Source organism: Trachymyrmex cornetzi, unplaced genomic scaffold, assembly GCF_001594075.2.
Source record: "Trachymyrmex cornetzi isolate Tcor2-1 unplaced genomic scaffold, Tcor1.1 scaffold112, whole genome shotgun sequence".
Taxonomy (NCBI): Eukaryota; Metazoa; Arthropoda; class Insecta; order Hymenoptera; family Formicidae; genus Trachymyrmex; species Trachymyrmex cornetzi.
This window is the reverse complement of record NW_017295676.1, coordinates 470992-480234: the sequence shown is the minus strand read 5'-3', so window position 1 is coordinate 480234 and position 9243 is coordinate 470992.

The following is a 9243-nucleotide window of genomic DNA, read 5'->3' as shown; positions in this document are numbered from 1 at the left end:
CATCGTGCTAGAAGCATTCCGTGGGAGAAAATCTATTTGGAATAAGACGATAAGCTTAAAAGGAACTCAAAGTGACGTGAAAAATGTTAAAATAGCAGAAAAAATATCAAAGAATTTTAAATGTAAATAAATAGAATGGTAACATAGAAAATTTTAAATCCCAATGAATTTTATTTCTTTTAATTTATGTTTTTTGTTCTCTTAAAGTGTCAATTAATAAAATTAAAGTGATACAAAAAATTTATATTACGCTTTATAGACATAAAAAATATTTTTGGAAGTGTTGTGTCGTTTGGGTGCACTTTATTCTCAGAATATAAATCCCTAATGATAGGTTTACAGAATATGCGTATAGCAATAGTGTATTGTACAAAGAGTCTTGTAATAGGCGTAACAGTTGGAGGAAGAACGTCTCACAACGTGTGTCTCCGGCAACCTCGCTCGCGTCGACCTTCGCGCGTGCGCCTGCAGGGCGACCAACGCGCGTGGGCCCCCAAGGGCCCCAACAGGAAGCATTAAACAACGTTAAAAAATTTTTAATATAAAAAATCAAAAGGCATCAACTAAATGCAATCGAAATTAATTAACTTTCGGTAATAATAAATTTTCCATTTCGCTGAGCTAGATAAGAAATTTTTGAAATTACATTATGTAAAAGAATCAGCAATCTTATTCTTAGCAGGTAGCCGACGTGAAAAATGATGACGCGATCATTTTACTACAAAAAAAGAGTAGAAGATTATCTACCTAGGAAAAGCTAAGTGTAAGCGGTAAGAAGATGATAACGCGAAAGAGGCACGGTAACTACGGAGCGACAAGCTAGGTCAGCATAATCGGGAGATATTCCCAACTTTCCCAGCAAACGACGATATCGGCGCGTTTTAAGAGATAGCGGCGAGAAGTCCGCCTACGAATAATATTCGAATATTGAGGCACTGTGCGAGGACTGTCGCGGTCGTAAAGCAAGACTGATATGAATGCGGATAGCTCAATTTTACACGCTTACGCACACCCGAAGCAACCTCCTGCTTCTTTCTTTTCCTGTCACCCTTCGCTTTCCTCATCCTCTCTCATGGTCCGTCATGCATCATTCTCATTGATCACATCTATCAATTTTCATTGTGACGTAAAAGGGCGCGAAACTATTTTCGCGGGTGTCGCGTTTTTTAACTTATTGATTGAATTTTGTATCGTGCGCGAATATGAAAAAATTTTGACTACTATAACAAAAATACGAAATTTTTTTATATACAAAATGTTATAATGAATTACATGATTATATATCGAATGTTTGTTATATTTATATTAGGAAATCCTTTCATTTTAAAACTGAATGAAAACTGAAATCCCTGCTCACATTTCTTAACGAGCCTATTATAGTTTTATAATTATTAAATAAAGCTTAACAATATGCCTTTGATATGTTTTTTTAAGGATGCCGTTATCGAGAAACGCCATTATAAGGTAGAATGTCTGATTCCGAGGGTAGCGTAGCGAGTGCAAACGGCTCGGAAAAATCGGCAATACATGACGAAACCGCTGAGACGATGCCGAGTAAGGAAAATCATAATGGCGACAAGCCTGAGGAATTCGAGAAACTGCTTCAATCAATGGTAGTCACCCATAGCGTGTCTGAAGAAGAGGAGCAAGTGGAGGAGGAAGATAACGTGAATGAAAAGAAGATTATAGGTAGGTCGATATTCATCGACTACGCAATTGTATAAAAGTTTATTTGTAATCATTGGAAACTGTATTACAAAGTATAAATTTTTATTTGATTTTTTATTTTGTGAAAAAGTAAGTTATTTTTATATGAATACATAGTATTTTTTAAAGTTAAAAATATTATGTCGATACCCCTACAGCATGAAATATTGTAGCAATATTATTTTGAAAGATTGCAATATTTCATAAAATATTGTTGCAATATCGTAGCAATATTCCTATGTCTGCAAAAATAAAATATTGCTGCAATATTTAGAGAAATATTGTATACATGTTGCTATAACATTGTGCAATATTTCAATAATTATTCTAGTTTTATTAATTGGTAACATATTATTGTTTAGTATATTCCAAAATACATGCAATAAAGTTATAATAGAAAAATTTCTATGGATCTCGAAAGAATATCCAAGGCTATGTTTAGATTCTCACTCAAATACCATCCAGGTATCACTTCACCCTTGTTATTTACCGAACGTTAAACAAAGATGACATGACACCCAGAGAACATCCGGGTGGGAATCCAAACACGCCTCAAAAAGATTGGAAATCTTCAGGAGACTCGTTAACTCGATTTGCGTACTCCTTCTTATAGGACTTCTGGACGTTTTCTTCTTACGAGAACCTCTAGTGGCGGAGCCGCATACTTATTTACTGAATTGTATTTATATTGCAACAATATATTGCAATATTTTCTACAAAATATTAAAATTACAATATTTTGCAAAATTGTTGCAATATCTCCAATAAAATATAAAAATTTCAATGTTGCAACAATATTGTTGCAATTTTTGTAATATTGTGCGCTATTGAAATATTGCTGCAATGTTTCGTGCTATATGGGTAATAATTTATCGCATTTAATAAAATTAAGATTTATAATTTTGTGTGTTTGTATGTCAATAATAAATCAATAAACAAAGCTTATTGATTAATGTTAATAATTAATAAATAGATAAACGTAGTAATTAATAAAAAAATTTTTTTTTAATTAACATTACAATAGAACTTCGTTTATCTGAACATGTCAAAGGATAAAACAATTCCGATAATCAAATGGTTTGGATAATAGAGGTAAATTCTCTCTTCTGCTAGTACTTATTATTTTCGATAATAAGAGCTAACGTTCAAAAAATTGAAATCGAATAAGCCGAACTATTATTATCCTATGGCATCACAGTTCAGTTAATACTAAAAGTTCAATTATGAGTTTAGATTTGGAATTGAACATGCACTTGTTCGCATGCATCATAAATGCAATGCAGATAAACATTCTATTGTATTTGAATAAAATAAAATATTTTGAGGAATTTCTGGAAAATTAAATATATTCACGAAATCAAAACATATAATTTACCTAATATTATAGTATAAAGAAAGTTGCTCTCTATATTTTACAAAAATAACAAAAAGTTTTAAAAGAATAGAACCAAATTGTGTATCAAATTGATTAGTTTAATAACAAGTAAACATGAAAAAGTACAGATAAAACATTCCGTTCTCATCCGTTTCCTCGCCCGCTTCGGCGGCCGATTCGAGACGACGAAGCCAAGGACGCGAAACGGGGATGAAGTTGCACAGTGAAACTCAGGAGGTAACCTGTTGAGAGACTCTGGAGTGGGCGAAAATGGAGAGCTTGCTGCAGCTTAACTTGGAGAATTTCCCAGACGCTTGCCAGGGGTATTACCAGCGAGAAAGTGGCTGAACAGCTATAGACGGCGCGAAGGAAATGTCTCTGGCCTCGGGGATTAAGTTCCACCCACCTCTCCCTTCTCGAAACGTCTCACTCTCCCCCCCCCCCCTCATGGCTTTCATTTTTATTCCACTCTCGTGAAGAACCTGAAAGAGCATGGATGCCGACTGAAAGTTCGGCGCTCCTATACTGTCCCTCGGTCTCGAATAAATTAGCTATTCTTCCCCGTAATTTCGCACGTGCTTCGCTTTATTTCCCGATAGCGCCGCAATGTGCAGCTTCGTTTGACGATACTTCAAACGCGAGAAAAGAATCTATTACGTGCGCGAGTGGGATTCGAGAGACAAAGGAAAGCGATACCGTTGTTCCCTTTAATCGTGGACCACGTGTGAAATCGGCAATTATTTTAATTGCGATCGGAGCTGAGCGGATTTACGCGCTTACGCGTAATCCAATATCCAGAACCGCAGGATTGGCAAGCTGTTACTGATTCCGCGAATGTCCTACAACCATCTCGACCTTAAACGAGGTGTTTTTAACGTCTTGGTAAATTTTGTGAGAACCAAAATCCGTACGACAGAGAGAAACCGTCTGCGTCCCAAATTGAACTCATAAAACGGCCGCAACGCCCGCAGTCGTTTAAAGGTAGATCCACAAGAATAGATTAAGATCTTGCTATCTTTATTTAAAAGGAAAAAATAACGACGTCAGCGTATTAAAATCAACTCATCCGTATTGTACGGTTGTGTGCGTGTAATCTCTTATCACTTTAATAAAATAATTACAATGCTATTTCTTTGAAAGAAAGTTAATAAGAGATTTATCTTTAATTTCACGAAAAGAATAAAATAAATACCTTACGCGAAGATCGAGGAGATCCTTTGTACAAAAAAGGAAAAATTTCCAGGAAGAGATTATTTGAAATAGTTAGGTCTGTTGCTTATACTTTTTGCATTCAGTATCTTTACTTTCTCTCTTCAACGTTCGAATATATATTTATTTCTTTTTAAGTGCAAAAAATTTTGGAAATTTTAAGCAACATAAACAGATCTATTGCCATTGCGTACACTGATAATAATTCTGTTTTAATCATTCGAAATGGCATATAATCATACGAGCAGCGTCTTTAAATGGCTTGCTGTGTATGTACCCTGTTGCCTTGCCTTGCTGGTCGTAGAGACGTTTTGCAGTGCTACATCCTTCCACGTACATCGAGACACGCACGGTCGTGCACGGGAGTTCGTGCAGAGCCATGATTAAAATAATAAATTCCGGAAATACGAGTAGAGACATTTTGGCTCAAATTAGTATTGCATCGTGCACGGCACCGCATTACGACGGTGCGGCGTTTCCTGGGCTGCAAAGGACGGTGCCTTGAATTATAAATGTCAGGCTGAACGCGCGAGAGTGCCGGCATATGCCATTTGAGTAAGGAAACCCCTCTCTTCCTCCTTCGAGGGGGTAAGAGAGCGAGATTTTATTAGGATAACGTTCGTTAGGCGTGTCTTTGGGCAACCTTCCAATTCGATCTCACGGTCCGTTTCATCCCCGTAGATTGTAGGCATACATTAGACAGCCGAAGGACAAGTTGAGTAAGAGATTTTTCAACATTTCCGAATATTCTTGAACATCGTCAGCAGAAAGTCGATCCATTCATAAATTAAATTTCCGAATAAGAAGAGCTAGAATAAAAAATAAAATTCTGCGATATTACATTATTAATGTAAGGATTATCCATTAATGCGGGAATATGGTCTTGCATTTATTACATTTCAAGGCGTAAATGTATAATCAAATAGAGAAACGTTTTGTATATGCGATGTCATACCGCTATGCAAATAACATTGCGAGTCTCGCTACGTTCTTTATTTATACGTTTCACGCGTTGTATGTTTTCTCCCGTTGGATATCAAATCTGGATGTAGTTTCATCGACGAATAAAATGTGTTTTTCGAGGCTTTCACGCTTCCTTCCCTTTCAGCTTTCCCGGCTGAGAGAATTGGCACGTAGAACGCAGCACCGCGATTCCGGATTATCATAATGCTGGCTGTCAAGCTTGTATGAGCCTTCCCGCGAGCGCTTGACATCCTTTTCCCTTCCATTTGACGTACTTTAAAACCTCCCTCTCGTCTTCTAAGAAATCTCGGACCAAACGGATTTCGCCAAATGTCACACATTACACTTTCTCACCGAAAAAGTACTCTCTCGATTACGGAGTGAATTTATTGACCCGAATATTTATTTGCCTTTGATTTATCTGACGTCTTTGAATTATTTTTCAGATTATAGCGATGTGTTACGAGAATTCCGTTGCATGCCATTTCATTTGACTATTACACATGAAAAGGACATTTGGCTAAAATTTCTAAAAATTTAACTAGATACATTCTAAAAATTATTTTGTTGGACTATCAAAGTAATTATGCAGGAAACTTAAGAATGAGCAATGCTGTAAAAAATTTTTATTTCTAACAACCAACTTATCTACATAATTATTTTAATAGTTAATAGTCAATAAAATTATTTTCAGATCTATATCTAACTAAATTTTTAGTTACCCCTTGCAAAAAACTGTACTTTTTATGTAAGCCACGTGAATGTATAACATTACGTATATAATTACGACATGCAAAATAATTATCCATGATAACGTATTATTGTAATTTTCTTATATTGTAATTTTTTTTATTATCAAGGGCAATAAAAAAGGTATTTAAGTCCTATTTCTTGTTATGCATATAGATATTATATTATTGAAAAATTAAATATTTTTATAAGTTACGCAATGGAGAATTTGAATTATGCTATATATATTGTAACATTTTTATAAATATATATTATAGAAAATATGTACTTACAACATGCGGATAGTTTGAAGGAAAGTATATTGACTATCGTAAAAAATTGTCTGTCAACCATCGAGCGAAAGCGTGCAGTGAGAAATGCTTTTTCATCAAAACCTGCTTGACGAGAGCATGATATATTACTTTTCTTCATACATCCATTTTGTTATCATTTCTACAGAAATGGTGGATCACATCGAGACAGTTTACAATCGACGCGAAATACCGTTAAACAAACGATTTCTCAAGAAAGCGTGCGGAATCATGTCGGATTCATGTCTTTCGATATTTCCGGACGTATCGAACGGCGGTGTATGCACATATCATCAGAATCTCATTTTTCGCGGGCGCAACCATTACTGACTCGTGCGTGAAGAAAATTGGAAAACGCGCACGCTACCCGTGGAGGTGAGGAATATTCTTTTATTCCTCGTGATAGCAGGAGGGAAAGCCGTGGAAGTTTCAAAGGCAGTACACTCGTTATATCGTTGCAGCCGTGCGACGACAGAGACGCGCGTGTGAAAAATGACATCAAGTTCAAAAGCTCCCTAAATAAGAAATCACTCTCTTGGAGGTATGCGCGCGCGCGCGCGCATACGTTCACCCCCGCGATCACATTATTCACTCATCCGAAAACTCTTAAAGTGAAATACCCGACTTGGCTCGTAGGATTCCCGATCATCAATTTCAATGTCGTGCCAGACAAAAACGCGGAATACCCCACAGCGATGATGATAACGGCGGAGAGGAGGCGATGCCGTTGGACGATCTGTTTCGCGAAGACATGTGATAATCCATAGTCGGTTTGTTAGACGGTGCGACGGAAATCGCACGAGGAATGACGAATGGTTGGCAAGACAAATTTCTCGAAGAGTAGATAACGTTGAGAGTCATTTCTTTGCCGAGCGCAAATTGTTTTATGTCGATTTCGAAAATCTATAATATCTACTTTATCCTAAGATAACAAAGAAATAAAGAAGACATTTAAGGTAGTTATACACCAAAATGCATTATTCAAGAATGCCTTGAAATTTTCGTCTCAAGTAATTTAGATATTTATATATGCCTGTAAAAGATGAGCTCGAATTACCGTCACGTTTCTGATATATAACCGATCAAACATCTAGATTTTTCTATATCTACCATTGTAGTATAGCTATTTTTGTTGTAATGCGACACGAATTTTCATATAGCCTCGAAATCATATTCAAAAAGTTAATGAAAAACGAGTCTCAAATAGTTAAATTCGTGAAGAAATCCAGACAAAACTTGATCCTAGGTACATCCTACAGATGTACGTTGAGGGATTTTCAAAAACTTAGGAGGTATTTAGGATAAATTGAGGATGTTTGTATGTCCGCTTATTCTACATCCATAGGACATCATCGTTTAGTTATCATTAGGATATTTCTGGATGACCAAATTTTATCCTGTCTTTATCCAGTGGACGTCCTAAAATGTCTTTTAGGGTGTTCAATCCTTGTAAAAAAAAAATACTACTGAGCACTACTGCGCAGCGCGCAGTAGTATTTTTTTGCAAGGGTATAGCTGCGTCTCCGTATGATACAAAATGCAGGAAATGAGTATGCGTCTCATGAAACACTAACCATAGTTAGTTAAATAGAGTTATTCATAAATATAACTCTATTTAAAAAAAAAGCACTTTTAGAGACTCCATGAGCACACTCTGATCAAGTAACCCTCGAACCGCACACTGGGTCTTTCGTATCCATGCATTAAAAATAATCATTTTTGTAAAATTTCACTTTAATAAAATCAAAAACTGCTTTTTTCTTCAAAAATCAAAGTTACAATTTTTATATCAAAACTGAATTATTTTCTTTTTCTGATGCTCAGAAAGTACTTTCCATAATTTTTTTAAACATTTTTTTCCAATGTTTGCATAGCAGGATAATTTAGTAGATATACCTTAAAGAATATGTGTAAATTTTTATAGAATTTTTCGAGCACTTTAAGAACCTTAAAATCGAGTCGGACACGAATGATCCATGTGTGTCGTCCAAAGGTACTAAAAATAAGTGTGTGGTTCGAGGGTTAAGAGTAAGTGACGAACTCCATTCGCACATGATACAAAGACAAGGGTATGCCTATGCGCATGATGTAATCACGTGACATTCGAGCGACCAAGCAGAATTGTTTCATTATATTTAAACTGAACAAATTTAGAAAAAAATAATACATTAGATTAGATTATAGAAAACAATTTCGTTTCTTATTAAAAATTATCCTTTTCGAGGTCATTTATTGTTCAAACTATTGTTTAAACTAAATATAGTATAAAACAACGATACCTTTGATAACGGAAATGTCTTGATTTGCACAGACTTCGAATCATTTAACGCAAATCGCTTCGTCTTTCGAAAATGAAAAATATTTAATCGGACTATTTTTCGTTTTCCGATAATAATTTTTACAGCCTTTTATTTTACATTTCATGTTAATCTACTGTGATCAAATACAATAACCTTATTAACAGATGTGCTCGCAGCCGTGATTGGCGACCATATTGCATATGACGTAACTTGTTGGTCAAGTGTTTACCCCCTTTGTTTTATATCTACGCCAGTGCTCGCAAAAATTGCACTTCGGGCTGATTCCAGCGAGCAACCCCTACTACCGCTCGAGGCTCAGCGGCTTAACTGCCGATCGCGCGCGCGACGTTGTGGCTCAGGAGCGTCCCTATACCAGAAATATACATCTTAAGGCGATGCTAAAGCTCCCTGTTTTACCACATTTCTATTCAGTGAAAAATCTCTGTATTGGATGTACGGATTGCAAAAGTATTATTACTTAAATTATAGTACGCATCAACAGGACCTCAGCTGCACTGGATTTTATGAGAAAATCGAAAAAAAATTAAAAATTCACTTACTTTTGGCTCGTACAGCTGTCACCTCAGATATGTATTTGCTTGATATAAGAGTTTTAGAGTCCATATCTTGAAAATAAGCGTGCAGCTGA